The sequence below is a fragment of the Melospiza georgiana genome, chromosome 4 (assembly GCF_028018845.1).
Source record: "Melospiza georgiana isolate bMelGeo1 chromosome 4, bMelGeo1.pri, whole genome shotgun sequence".
Classification (NCBI taxonomy): Eukaryota; Metazoa; Chordata; class Aves; order Passeriformes; family Passerellidae; genus Melospiza; species Melospiza georgiana.
Genome location: NC_080433.1, coordinates 49942613 through 49956098, shown reverse-complemented (window position 1 = coordinate 49956098; position 13486 = coordinate 49942613). Strand labels below are relative to the sequence as shown.

Genomic DNA, 13486 nt, shown 5'->3' with positions numbered 1-13486 from the left:
ATGTTTCCTGTTGGTATAAAATTTACTTCCACACCATTTTTGATGGATCATTAATTATTATTGTCAGGTAGCAGCAAACAATTTTGTACCTGAAGTCCTGCAGCAGGTTTTGCAGGATGTAGAATTATTGCTGGGCTTATGTGGAACAGAACTAAAATAAGTCTGGTTTTGATTTGCTTTTATACCTTTTAACATAATTTTCAATGTTTCTCACTGTACTTTATTTTCCTTTTTGCTCATGTTTCAAAAAAATACTACATACCATGCTTAAATTACTTCATGACATGCTAAAATTGGTTTTGGTACATATAAAATAATGGGTACATATAAAATAATGTGTTGGATAGTAAATACTTTGATCCTATTCTTCATTTGCATTATCAAGGTTAAGTTTCATATATATATGCTTAAAATGAAAATTTCAGTTTTATATTTGGAAAGTGAAATGAGCATCATTGCTACTTAATGACTTCTGATTTAAGAGAAAATTTTGAAATACTTGTTCAGTGTCTTGCATACATGGAATCATGTTTCTATTACCTTACATCCTTATTATACCATGTTACTTTGCAGAATGTGTTTTCTACAGTTTCTGAAAATTAGTCTTTACTTCGGCATGACATGAGTTGACCACTGAGAAATTTGGATTCATTAAATAACTAGTTGATTTAAAAAATAATTTCTGAGTCCTCATTGAAACCTAAACAGTTGTAAGATACTCTTTCTAGAGAAGCTTCTTTTAGCATTTGCATGCACAGATGAGACAGACATGCATCAAACAGTGAATGAAGCTGGAGAATTCCTTCAACAAGTTTTAAAATAATATTGATTTTTTTTGTTTACCTATTTAATTCAATTTTTATTTTCAATTGCTTTGTCATCAACATTAATGTTTCATATAACTTTTGTCTCAGACATATTGGCGAAAAAATAAATCCACCGCCCAAGTTTCGTATAGGTTTAATTGTTGGACACTGCTATTAAAAGAATGTGAAGAAAAGCATGTGAAAAGTTTTACATAAATTTTTTGGTTGGTTTGCTACCCTCTTTGTCCCCCTGCCCTATATTTAAGACTTCTGAAATTAAGGGAAGGAAAAAAGGTTTATGGTAGATATTTCTCTCCTCTGGTCCTAGTTATTAACTCCTTTTGATATTTCTCTCTAATTTGGTTCAGGATCTGATTGTTCAAGGTAAAAAACAGCTTTGCTGCTATGCTTTCTTCATTATAGCTGTGGCTGTGCTCATACTGTGTTGGCCAGCAGTGTTTTGGAGAGGCCCATGCATCTGTATTTCTAGCAAGAAATAACAAATCTGATAACTGTAAAGAAGGAACTGGATATATGCTGGATTCCAGGAAATTAATTAAAGAGTAAGAAAACTGTTACAGAGAATAAAAATTACCTAAGTCTAGTGTTTCACCACTTGAAGAAGAAAGTATTGACTAACAAATATCCCTGAAATTCTGTGTTTATTAAGTTTTCCAAATAAAACCCAGTAGTTTTGCCCAGTTGGCTATATTGTTTCCTATATCTGTTGAATGATTTCACAGTTGAAAGCTTTCTGGCGTGGCAGTTCTTCTCCAGAAATGGCATGTTGTTCTGTGCTGGTCAGCTGAGGTGAGAATGGCTATTGGAAAAAGTGCTTCAGGGTGCCAGCAAGCCACAAATAGTTCTCTAAAATACCTGTGACTGTGCCATAGAGTAGAAAAGAAAGATGCCTTTAATTTTGTGTGAAAGCACAGGATTTGTATCTGGCTTGACCAGAAAAGGACAGAAGGAAAATGACAGCTGAACACCACAGAATATGCAAACCATGCTGGGAGGGGAGAGTCGAGTGCTTCTTTTCTAAGAAGTGCATAAGGTTATACATGTTGCTGAGCCTGCCCACATTTTCTTGCATAATCCTTTCCACCTCCTTGCATGACTTAACTCAGAATATAGTACAGGCAGGGTCAATGAGGGTGAACCAAAAGCTCTGGTCATGAGACTAAAAGGTGACCTTGTTATGCTGTGGTGCCAAATCTCAGCTGAGGCCTCCTGAGAGATCCTTGAGTTGAGTTTAGCGCAAATACTAAAATATTGGAGAAATAGGAGATTGTTTAAATAAGACAATGTGATGAAGAAACCAAATCTTCAAAAAATGTTATGTATGCAATGCTAATCTCTCAGAATGCTTTCCTGTTTTTTCCTGGTAAATTTTTTTTTTTTTTTTAATGAGTAAATTCTACTTTGGCACCGAAAAATACTAATCTGCTCCTCTTTCTCTGTGTGTGTCTTTTAAGGAAGGATTTGCTCATGCTGCAAGATGCAAACAGGCAATAGTTTGATAAGTGCTCAATATGTGGACTTTGCATGTATAGTTTCAGCTAAGTGATGTGTAACACCAAAGCCAGCATTGATTTCAATTTTTCCAGTAAATCAGGAGATTTCAGGATGATTACTAGACTTTTTTACAGACTGATTATTTCATTTGCAATATATAAAAAGAAAGGATTTTTGCTACATTTTTATTCCAGATTTTCAAAATCAAGATGTCATATTTTTCCAGTAGAATGACTTCAGTGTTGGATTTCTACTTGGCCCGCTGAAGACAGAATCTGTTGTATTCAGAATAATCAGGAATATGTATTTCTTTGCCTAGGAAAAATAATGTGAGATGAGCTGCAGAGGGACTGTTGCTAGCATACAGTTAACAAATTAACACTACTACTAGGCTTCATTTGCTTGCAATTAAAAATATGATTGGCATTGATATCACCAAGATTGTACTGAAGGCAAAGGGGAATATTTTTAAAAAAACTGGAGTATTAGCTTTAATCTGCAATGGTTTCACATATCACTGAAACTTCTCATCTGAAATGTTTGCTTTAATGATTTATTTGTCTCTTTTTCAGCTAAAAACAGACTTGTTCATCTTGCAAAGGATATGCATTTATAAAACTTAAATGAGTGTACTAAATGGAAAGAAAAAGTTGCATTAAAAAATGGGAGTTTAATGATTTTTTTTGTGGGGGAGGAAGTTTGCATGTTTTTTGTAGATTTTATTTTATTTAAATTTTCTTTTAATCTCATTTCATTTTGGAAGAGAGAGAATTTTCTGAAATAACCTTTTCTCCTTTGAGGTAGGCTATTTGTATAAACACAACACTGATGTTTTTTTCATTAATAAGTGAAAATAAATACATTACAAAAAATGTGAAATTTGGGATTCTCCTCTACCACTCTCATTTTGGAAAGTTTTATGCAGAACCTTTTTTTTATGTTGCCCTTGATTGTTCAAGAGAAACTTCATGGTCTTACAGTATTCTGAACACATAGATTCCCTTGCCTACCTGCAGACAGCCTGCCTGCTGTTTTTTAATTGTTGACACCACTCTGGTGGCAGTGCCACAGTGAGAAACGCTTTAAAAATGCAGATAGGTTAAGTAAGTTGTGACAGTGATCTGTGCAAAAGGCAGCTTCAAAGCGCAAAAATAATACAGTGTTAGGGACCTTTCATTAAATAGAATACATAGGCTCTCACTGAAAACTGAATGAGGAAAGAAGAAGCTGATAGACAATATATTGATGGCCAGAACAAAGATAACAACACCAATAATATATATATACACACACACTCATACACACACACATATACAGAGAGGGAGAAGCACTTAAACTGTGGGGTTTTCATAGTTGGAGAGAATGGTCTTGTCTGCTATTTGCATTGGAGATGTGTTTGACCAGATCTCATCGTCCTTTAATTCACTATAATAAAGTTTGATACAGAAAGGAGTATGTTTCATATGTAAGCTTGGTATATGATAATAAAAATAAGCATATATATAAACTAGTAGCCAGCACCTCAAAGAACTGCTGTATAATAGTGAAGACTCTTAAATTTCTTTTCCTAGTTGGCCTATAGGGCTAAAGTTCTGCTTCTAGCATGGTCAGAAGTGCCACAGCTTTTATTATGCTGGATGTTTTGCTCTCATTGGGTATATGAAATAAGCAACATGAGGTAATTTTTTACGTCTGAACTGTTCTACATTTTAGAGGTTACGTGTTAAATATTGTGCGACACTTGGTTTTGTTAAGTGACGCGGGTAGTTCCTTTTTTTACGAACTTGGACACTAATTAGGACATTTCTTAATGTTTAAGTTCGCTTTCTATGGAAGAAGATTCCAGTCATCATTTGTTCTCTTCCAGGAGAGAATTTTAATTCAGAGACTATTCAGGATGACATTGTCAGTTGATCTTGATAAAATTGTTCTATTTTGAAGAAAATGCTCTCATGTTCCTTGGCTGCTAAAAATACAAGTACTAACAAAATGTACTCTAAGCAGGAGAAATTGCCACTTTGGGGGTGGATATGTAGACTTTGGGTTTTCCTGAAGTGACTCACTTTCCTCTACAGGCATTAGACAACTGTAACAACAACCAGCTTGCAAAAGTCTTGAGTCTAAATGTTTTGTTTGAAATACAGATGGATATATGCACATTATTAAGCTCCTTGTGGAATTGAGAGTTGAAAGTCTTGCCTAAAAATACAAGAAAAGCTTGATGTAGAATGAGAGAATGGGTCCAGGTTACCAGAAACCCAAGTCATTGCCTTGATTGGACGATTGTGCTTATAAGGCAGGCATATAATTAAAAGTTTGCAGGTGTGTACTTAATATTATTGGTGCACTCATAAGTACAGAAAATGAAAAATTAATCATTAAGATAAAAGAATAAATACAGTGGAATCTATAAAAAAGCAAGAATTTTCAAAAAAAAGGAGGAATTAAATTTGTCAATCAACTTGGTGCAAACCAATCAACTCATACTGGAGTGGAAATATGTTACAAAAAGAAAGAGCTGACGTACACTTTCAAAGACTTAGTACATCTCCGTGCTCTGTGTGTCCTGTGCTGGGTATATTGAGCTATTTATAAAATAAACATTGTAATTCAGAAAGGCTGCATATTTTTCACTTTCAGCTCCTCAGCATTGATATCCAGATAAAACAAATATATATGACTAATTATTATATTAAATTATATTTACCTGTCTGCACATTCTTCTGTGAAGTGTAATATCCTGGAACTGAGAGAATAATTCTATTTTGGATAATGCTTTGTTAATAAAATAGGTCTTTTCTTTGTGATTGATAGGGATAAAGACTCCATCTGGAATTCTTAGGGAGCCATTTTAAGTCAGTCCCATGATGCAAATATGCCCTAGAGCCATCTTTTCTGTGCTTAAAAAAGCACTTTATTTCAAATGCTTTATTGGCGATTACCAATGATTTTGTAGTTATTTGGCAGTACATGGCAGGGTGATAGTACATTATTTCACATCAGAGCAGGTATGTAATATATATTAAAGTTAATAAACCATCACTTTGCTCTGTTAACAGACAAAAAGTTTATTGAAGTAAGGTGTAAGTGTGCATAGGTTAATCATAAAGACTTTTATATATTGGGAATGTGAACTGTGTAATAGTAAGTTATTTTTTCCTTATGTGATTATGAGGAAGGCCTAAGTACAACCTTTTTTTTTTAGCCTATGTCAACACTATGTCTAAGTAATTTTCACAATTTTGAGTGATTTTTTGATATTATATAATTATTATTGACAGAGGATATTGTCCTGTTTCACTCTCTTAGGTTTTTAGAGGAAGATAATGTTTGTAGAGATTTTCTTTCTACCTGTGTTAACTTGAAAATATGTTTTTATTATAATCACCAAATAAATAAGCCACTAAATAATTCCACAGTGTCTGCATTACCATATTTTCCAATGAGCTTTGGACACATTCCTCATGCAGAAGCCAAAATACAGTGAATTTCAGTGAATGATATAAAAGTGCTGCAGAGGGTGAACATGAGTGACTCAAGGCTCAGAAAAGGGGTTTTTCCAAAACCTACTTAGAAGCAACCCATAGCAATGAAAAATGCAGATAGATGTAGTATATTCTTCCTGGAGATTTTTTTTCTTGATATTTTAAGAAATCAAGATGAACCAGAGCATTCACAAAAGAAAAATTTATGTTAGGTGATTCTGCCACTGGTCTGAAATACATCTGCTTAGCACTAAGTAATGAGTAATCACTCAGTCTTAATCTTAACCTTAAATCTACTAAAGTATTCCTTTAGCTTTACATGTGTTTTTTGTCCTATGTGCCTCAAAGGATGTGCTTTGTTTTATGTATTTTTTCCTGAATCACAGAAGGTATTCAACTTTATATGACAAGAGTGCTTGTTTGGTTGGTTTTGTATTTATGTTTTCTTATAGCACTTCTGGTCACAATTTCGGTCAAGTATTCTTATTTAAGACCTGTATTGTAGTTCTGTGTTTGGCTTTTCTAATGGTACAAATTCAGTATAACAGTATAAATATTCTAAGTGAAAAATTTCAATCTATTAATTTTATATCTAAGAACAATTCAATTATTAGAGTACCTGTTCTGTTTTAAAAAGATTTTATCTTTGTTTATGTGGGACAGCCTTCCAGATCAGAATTAACTGTCAAATCCAAATGAAGTTCAGGGGAGCTTTTGGTTTTTAAAGTTCAGTGAGCACTGATGCTTTATTTTGCAGGAGGTAGGTACATAAACATCCATAAACCACCACTTACCTGCCTGTTCAAACGTAGGGTGTGAAAAGTATCAAAAGTACTTAAAAGTATCAAAAGTACTTAAAAGTTTGCCATCATTCAAAATCAGATTTTTGCATTACATGTTATTGCTTTTCTGCTCTGTTATTTTACTGATGGAATCAGTACAATATGGAATCCCCGCTCTGTCTTTTCTAGAAATGTGAATGAAGAAGTCTGTATCAGAAAACATTTTATTCACTTGCATTCAGAATTTGTACATCATCTTTGCATTTCTATTTTTTTTCTTTTTAATGAAACTGAACTGGCATATGAAAAAGATAGTCTTATTTAGGGATGCTGCTAAAAAAGGTTATGCTTTTCTTTTGATTGGTGGAAGTTAAATAGTACTTTATGTTATTGTACCATTTAAAATATTCTCAGCTTTCGTGGGTATTATTAATAGCTAATTTTTTAATGTATATGAGCTGGAAATGTGTTCAAGACTTCAGCTGACCCTACACAGCAGGTTTGGATCTGATGCAGAACAGATAGAAAGCAGAGCCAATTGAAATACTGAAATAGCCAGAGCCAGATATCCTCTCATGTGCTCCCACCTCAAAATCCTATTTTGCTTTGCAGAGGAGTTATAGCTTTATTCACATTTTGAAGATGAAAACAACACTCTTTACTTCATCTTTTTCCTCTCTGATACTTTCTGTGGCAATCTGTACATTCTATTAATGTCCTTCTTCCTAAAAATTCAAGATTTATCAGTGCTGCATCTTTAACAGTCATCTTTATTATGCAGGGGCCAGTCACACTTTTTCCTACAAAGGCCAAATAAAAAACTCTGTGCATTGAAATGTCATTCCATAGGTACTATGATCTACATACTTTGTAGCATTTCCTGTATACACAGGCACAAACCCCCAACTTAAATATATTTTTCCATCATATGCTTCTTTCATCATGTAAAGGTGCAGTAAATGCATGTGGCATTCTACAGACATGATTTTTGAATCAGTAAGTTATACTAGGGAAAAAGGAAAGAAAGTACCCGTGCTTTTTCTGTACATAAAAGCCATACAGATTTATTTGGAGCCCATTAGGGCAGAGTTTGTTTTAATCAGTGTTTCTGTTTTCATATAAACATTTTGTTGAATGATGAATCTCACAATGCTTAGCTTCAAGGGAAGAAAAGAAAAAGGACAAACCCAAATTCCATATTTAATGTTCAAATTGCAAAATATAATGAAACTGAAATAATAATGCTAGGACTGAATAGAAAATAGATTTTATACTTGAATCAGATTACAAGAACAACTTCCCCTCAGGAACACCTCACAGTGTATCTAGTAATATTTTGAGAAGTAAGAAAAATATTGAAAAGCATGTTTGGAGAAGAATATGCAGAGGAACAAAATCGTAATTAAACCCAGTCATCCCAGGAGGTGGTGGCTGTTTCATCTGCAGCTATTGACTGGGATAGGATCTAGGTAAATAAAACATCAATGGAATTCAAATCCCTGTACTCCTCTTTGAAGGCAATTGGGCTGTATGTGAAAGATTATGTATAGGAAGTGTATGCATAGTCTATGCATACCTATGCATAGGTAGATAATAGTTTAAGACTTCAGTGAAAATAATTCAAAGAGGTATCGTTAAAGGCTTTAGAAAAACACACAAACTCCAGAGTTGTTTTTTACACAAGGAAGAATATTACTGCCTTGAAGACTGCAAGTGGCCTTCAGGGGACTGTAATGCTCAGGCTCTGAATCCCAGCATTGTATTGCTTTTCAAGAAAAAACCTTGAGATTTACACAACTCCACTACCACTTCTTTGTCTTGTTATCAAGACAAAATGAATAGGTGTATGGAGTGTGCTGTACATGTTTCTATGTGTTGCAAACAATATTGCATATAGAAAGTTTGTCTAAACTCCTATGAGTACATGGGCCTTCAGCAGAGTTCATGAACAACCAAATGTGTATATATATCCATTTTTTACAAGGAAAAATACAGCCCAGTGTTTTGCCTCTGAACTGATTAAACGTCTGTCCTGAAAGGGACAACAGACTCATTTCTTAGATTGATGTGCTTGTTGCCCTACACTGGATATGGTTTAGTCTTGATTTATTAAGCTTCCTGGTAAATATGACTTAACTAGTCCCTTCTGTGAATATTTTTCTTGTGCCCTTTTGCTAATTGCAAGGATGCAAATGTCACAGAGATCTTTATATTTCTTGTCTCATTTGCTATATATTTTTGTAAATTCTACTACTGTTTCTATGTAGCTGTTATAGTCAAATGTTGAGGCTCTATAATTCTATTGTTCTATATTCTCAATAATAAGGAGTACTATGTTATCTCAGTTTGCAGAAAAATAATCTGAAGCGCAAAGCTTTTCTTGTGTTGATGCAGAAATTTAAGAGCTGATGGTTGTGAGTCTGTTCACGTAGGTATGGCATTGGCAAAGAGAGGTTATGTAGAGCAAAGCACTTTGGTATGTGAGAAAAGTTTCACAGTTAAGAGTCCAGCATAACTCTACAAAAATGTATCTTGTAGTGGATTTATCAGGTTACTTTTGGGCAATGAAGCAGTGCTACCCCATATTCTCTGTGAAGCAAAATGAGACATTTGCCAGCTAACACACAGCTAATGCATGAGCATGTTCATATCCCGTAACTAACAGGCTCTGGTGCTTCAGGGCTTCCGCTTTCAGGTCTGCTTTTTGGGTCTGCAACCCAGGCAGTGACCTTTGGATTGTCCTTAGTAAGAAAAAGAGTTCCTCTTGCCTTAACGTGTGAAAGGAGCACTTTCATACCAGGCTGAGATAGCTGGTAAGTTCTGATAAAAAGGCTTATGTTCCAGAAGGCTTTTTTTCCCTAATCATAAATGAAATTGAAAACAGATGGTATTAACTTAAATCCATAATGCTGGGATTAAATAGAGATTCAAAAATGGAAAATATGACCAAAAAAATGGGAAAAAGTTGGTTTCTCGATTCTTCAGAAATTCTTGATGTCAGCATGAGTTGGGGGGGTTTTCAGAAAGGTCTAGCAGTTCTCACAAAGACTTCGCTGGTTGGTCATCTCCTTGAGTGTATTGACAAAGCACCAAACAACATTTCAGTGCCACTGTGCCAGAGCAGAACCATGGGCTTCATGCATATGTTCTGGGTATTCTATGAGGACTTAGTAAATGGCAGAGTAAAAAAGTTACAAGTGATAATGTATAAACAATAAGATTTACATAAAACCGTTGATAAGTTATAAAGCTTGCCAGAAATTGATTGAAGATTGTTTTTGCTGTTGCATTATAGAACTGTTCTCTAAGAGGTACAGCAATATGTTGTACTCTTTGGATGTTGTGTACTTTCTGTGTTAGGAAAAAGTGTCCTCTGTAATAATCAAGAGAGGTTTTTTGATCTCCCCATGCTCAATTTCTTACAATGGATGGAGGAGTACGTGTCAGAATTTGATTAAACCATCTTGGTCTTTAAAGTTGTTTTGTATATACACCAGGAGGTCATCTCATTAACACTTGGACAAAGTACATAGTAAGTTTGTAATTAAACATCCTCTTCCTTCCCATGGAAATCAAATACAATCACAAATTCTTCTTTCCCTGTATTTGTTTATGTTAGAGCATTGCTGCTGCCTAAATTATGTTAGTTTTGGTGCATACTTCAAATGAATTTTTTATCATTATGTTCCAGACTGGACAAATAAACATCATACGTGTACTTATTTTATATAGCACCATGCCATGATGCTCAAACAGAGCTAAGTTCCCTCAATGGGATTCTGAGCTAACTCAGCTCTTCTGTTCCTACTAGCCATGTTTAGTCATCAAGAGATAGCAAGCGTGTCTGTATAGTACTGCACTGTCCCATGTAAATGTATGCCTCCCCATTTGTTTAGCTGTTTGCTCAAAGTTGTGGGTTATTAAATAGGAATAGACTTTCTTTTATGATCTCTTACCAGCATTAATATCAGCATAAGAAAGACAGAAAGTTGAGTGGGCTGGACATAGCTGTAATGATAGGTGGTTAGAGAAGTTGAATTCCCCTGCACAGTCCTCAAGGTGCTAGTAGCGTCTGATTTCTGCACCTAAGAAATGGCAAGTGCATCTTCAGGGTTGGCCCCTGGTTGGTCCCAAGCACAAGCACCATGTCAGTATACCTGACATGATACTGTGTGATTATGTGTTTGCCAGGAACTGGAAACTGTTGGAGAGGGGAGCATAACTTGCTGTCAAATTTTGGTTTTTCAGAGCCATGGCTATCACTGGTCATGAGATGAAAATTAATGAAAATAATATCTTCTCAATTCTATAAGTGGGAAAAATCTTTCTTTCTTTCTCTCTCTCTCTCTCTCTCTCTCTCTTTCTATTCTTCCTTTCTTCCTCTCTCTCTCTCTCTTTTCTTCTTTCCCTCTTTCTCTGTTTCTTTTTTCTAACCTAATATGTAACCTAATATGTTTTAGTAATTCCAGAATGACTTTTGGATTAATTTACGTTTTGGCTATAGTGAGTTTGGAATCAGTGGCTCACATTTTAACTCTTGCTGGCAGAAAGAGCTCACACATCAAGCTTTTAAAGGCAGAGTTTAATCAATTGGATTTTGCAGTTTCAATTATCTATATGTTTTTAGTTTTATTTCAGACAAATAGATGGCTTACTTCCTCTACTCTCACACAACTTTTAAAATCTGTATTAACTAAACAGCTTCTTGCTTATTGCCTAAGCTCTGGGGAGGTTTTCATACTGGATACCCAGAACTGCAGAAGTTTGGTGGTTTTTTAAACATGCAATGGTCCCCAGGTAATATCTTTTAAAAGGTCTTTTCCTCATTGTAAGTTTTGATAGCTCTGCCCTTTTCCTTCTCGCCTTATTTACTTATTTCTCTATAAAGAAGGTAAGAGAACTGTAGCTTTGCTAAAAAGTGATTTATAATTCATTAGCTTTCCTAGTTCACATTTCTAAAAGATTGTGTCATCAGAAGCATTCCTAAATTTGTCGATTTTGTTAGAAATAGAGAAAAATATCTTAAACTGGTAACAGTTTCCACATTGGCAGGAATAAATGAAATGTGAATCCTGTATAAATTTCTGCAGTCCGGAGTTGTTTCCAGACTTGGCCTGCTATATATTCCCTGTCATATGCTCTTAGGAACAGAATCCAGATCAGTTTACTTCCTATTACATAATCTAAGTAGTTGTCACTGAGACTTAAACATTAGTAACTATTTCCACCCATGGGAGTCGTGTTGCGCGAGGATAGAAGAAAAATATTTTCCCAGTATGTGACAGATGATTCTTTTGGGCTGGGATTTAAATGAGTGGTACGACATACATAAAAAATACACTGGGCCGTAATACTGGAGCAGAGAAGACAGCCAAGGGTTGGATTCTGATCACAAGAGCCCGGAGTATCTTTTATAAAGTTTACAAAATTTAACATCAGCAGAATTTCAATTGGAATCTATTGCATCTTCCCAATGCCAAATATTCAGCTCATAGATGAATGTGAACATTATCTTCAGCTATAGATGAATTCAATTTTGCCGCTTCCAAATAACATGTTTATGTAAAAAGATAAAAATTTAGATTTTGAAAATATTAACTAGTGGTGCAGCCTAAGAATAGGCTAGCTTTTCCCATGATTGATATTTTTTACTGCAGCTTAGTATTGAAAGAATGGTATTAAAATGAATATCCATTATTACTGATAATGGAAAATCTGCTGCTTTAGAAAGATTATGCTATTTATTTTTCAAGCAATGTTCAACAGCTGTGCAGATAATTCCATTAACACTAACTTAAAACCTTAGTTCTTCCATTTATAAAATATTACAATTGCATGCATCTATGACTACCTCCTTCCAAACATCAGAATTCTTCAAGTACATATCAAACAAACAGCTCCAAATTTACATGACTTCTGTTATTCTGGAAAGTCTTATTTTTAAAACATTTATTCAGTGTGAGTTTTAGAGAAGATGAGTGTGCTGATGTAGTTGAAAGGCTAATGTTACCAATATTGTTCAATATTGGTCTAAAAAGAGTTACAATATCAAGCATCTGTAAATTGTCAACCTGGTAACCACCATACTTAACTATGAGGGAGAAGCACTAGAATTTAAGAGTGGTTAGAAATTAATTAATAAGTTTATCAATACTCTTGCAGTGTAGGGAGCTAAGACTTTGACTTATAAAGGGTTTAGCTGAGCTTATTAAAACTAGTTATTTAATGGCAGAAGAAAGTTTTGGGTTGGGTTTTTTTGAAAAGATTATTAGTTTGGTGGTTTATTTTTTTCAGGTCTGAAGAATTTTTCATCAACTTCAGTCAACTTATTGTTAAATCTGATTAATTCTTCAAACTGGATCACTGGCATTTTCAATTTAGCCATCAACAGTTCATTTCAGTGCACTTCAATTTGGGTGGAGTGACAACCTCTTTAGGTTAGCTATTCTATTGATTGTCTTTCTGGAGTAATTAAAACAAAATTGCAATGACTTTGGTGGGAATTCAGTTCACTTAACTCTAGCTATGTAGATGTTTAGTCATCCAGAGTCATACAGGTTTCCCTTAAAAACAGTGGAAAAATGTAGTAACAGAAGAGATGATGAATGGATGTCCAAGTCATGACTGTGACTGTGAAGGCAAATAATGGATTCCCAGGAGAATGTGTACAAAATATGAAGTTTAAAATAAAAAACAACTAAAAAACCAAACCCAGCAACAAAAATCAAATTAATTATAAATACTGCATTAATATTAGTTTTGAAAGATTATGTTAGTCATCTCACTACTGACTTAGTAGTGCTCCAAATCTGGTTTCAATGATGTAATAACTCCAGTATATTTACAATATAATTTTCCCACATGTAGGTTCCAGTACTGCAAAAGAACTCACTTCAGT

At 34.4% G+C, this 13486-nt stretch overlaps 1 protein-coding gene across 4 annotated transcripts in view; it reads left to right on the top strand.

Annotated features, from left to right (window-relative positions):
- SLC16A7 (solute carrier family 16 member 7) overlaps nucleotides 1–13486 on the top strand; it is a 75078-nt gene that overhangs the window by 25912 nt on the left and 35680 nt on the right. The window contains exon 1 of one of the 4 annotated variants that reach the window (XM_058022529.1): nucleotides 13006–13025. The exons of the other annotated variants lie outside the window; for them this stretch is intronic. The gene's annotated coding sequence lies outside the window, so the exon portion shown is untranslated. Of the gene's footprint in view, nucleotides 1–13005; nucleotides 13026–13486 lie in introns of those variants that run through there. 4 annotated transcript variants of the gene reach the window in all.